Source organism: Poecilia reticulata, linkage group LG13 (assembly GCF_000633615.1).
Source record: "Poecilia reticulata strain Guanapo linkage group LG13, Guppy_female_1.0+MT, whole genome shotgun sequence".
Lineage (NCBI taxonomy): Eukaryota > Metazoa > Chordata > Actinopteri > Cyprinodontiformes > Poeciliidae > Poecilia > Poecilia reticulata.
In genome coordinates, this window is record NC_024343.1 from 9,166,060 (window position 1) to 9,167,977 (window position 1,918).

The following is a 1,918-nucleotide window of genomic DNA, read 5'->3' on the forward strand; positions in this document are numbered from 1 at the left end:
ATCAGTAGGGTAAAACTAACCTGTCTCACAATGGCCTGATCCCAGCTCACGTTCCCCATTAGTGGGTGAACAATCCAACGCTTGGTGAATTCTGCTTCACAATGATAGGAAGAGCCGACATCAAAGGATCAAAAAAGCGACGTCACTATGAACGCCTGGCCGCCACAAGCCAGTTATCCCTGTGGTAACTTTTCTGACACTTCCTGCTTAAAACCCAAAAAGTCCCAAGTCCCCACWATCCTTTTCTGCATCACTGTCACCAGTGYGCTGAATTATTGTTTTTGGTGGCAGACATTGCAGCAGGATGGAGGATGAAAACAGTCACGGTGCTCCTCCTGCTTGGTTACTTCTTGCTTATTGCGCCTTGGTCAGTGTTCATAGTTGAGACTTGTTTACCATTAATTGCTATGTTTAATGGTGCAGACAGTTGTGGTTTCTGACATGGGCAATATGGGCATTGGGCAATCACCCAGGGTGTTATGTTTTTTACGGATGGCAGGAGACCTCTGTGGATTGTGGCACAGAGGTGAAAGCAAAACAGAATGAAGAAGAGTTTGAATTGAACTGGTTACATTTATTTCAGCTCTAAGTATYTAATATCTAGGTATTTTTATGGGAATGTGGATCATTCAGATCAATTTGAGAAGCAATTTTGATAGGTAAACTTAATTTTGTTGTCATGTAGCACGAGGTGCTGGTCTTGGTCTTGATTTGGTCTCGGGTTCGGTGGTCTAGACTACAACTCTGCTACGTGGCTCCTTGGTTGCATGTCTCCCCTGCCAGTTGGATTTCTTTCAAAATAAATGCCACTAGTGGCAAAAAAAGTGAAGTTAGGACAGGAGACCAGATGTTTCCATCCCTGAAATTATGATGCATAGAATCACATATCAAAGTCTAAACTATGTTACAGAGAGTAAACACAATAAAAACACGTTTAATCTGTGGCATTGTTCATTAAAATGGCACATTTCTGATGTTTTAAAATTAAATACGATCGGTACACTTAATGATATTAGCGATTAGGTATTATTCAGCAAGTACTTTTACTTTTAATACTTAAGTAYTTTTAAAAGCCAGGACTTTTTTACTTTTACTTAAGTAAAAGGTTAATGTGGTACTTTTACTTTTACTTGAGTACATTTTTGTCTGTGTATTTGTACTTTTACTTAAGTAAATTTTTTGAGTACTTTCTCCACCACTGACTGTCACCGACATATGACCAAACAAATAACACATGACCAATGTCCCCCCCCGTCCTCCCAGGAAAAAATGGCAACAATATGGAGATAAATATTGGTCGTTAATGTCAGYTTTATTTATCTGACCGAAACCAATATGTCAGTAACTATTAGTCGATATTAGACTAATATCGATAGTCTAATATCGATATTAGCCGATATTAGACTATCGGCTAATATTATCGATGTTGGTAAATATATTATTATATCATGAAAAACTATACAATAGAAACAGATAMTTTTTTAGAAAATAACTAAATTATAGTGTCAAAACTTTCAGTGTACTGAAGCTTAAAGACAATTTACAGTGCATTAAAGACATTTCTTGCCCATTTGCGTAGATTAGTGTAAAAGGTAGCCACAACAAATGTCGGAATATGGTGATCAGGAGCATATGACGGAAGTTTTTTTTTTWAATTCCATTTTCAAAACCCCAGGGGAGCACAAAGAAATATCAACGCAGAATACTAGATGTCAGTGAGAGGGATTTACTGCACAAAATACGACCAAGGACAACTGTGCAGGCTTTTTACGTTTCATCGGTGGAAAGGAACCAACAATTAACTTTCCAGACCCAATACCAGTGACTGCAACATCTACGCAAGTATGTTTGCACGATTTTTCTCAGCGGGATAAAAACATCAACATACAATACATGACATTGCAGATTCAGAGGGATT

The 1,918-nt window shown here is 38.0% G+C and overlaps 1 protein-coding gene across 4 annotated transcripts in view; it reads right to left on the minus strand.

Annotated features, from left to right (window-relative positions):
- Nucleotides 1–1,918, minus strand: part of zbtb44 (zinc finger and BTB domain containing 44) — a 65,464-nt gene that overhangs the window by 37,031 nt on the left and 26,515 nt on the right. The gene's annotated exons all lie outside the window — the stretch shown is intronic.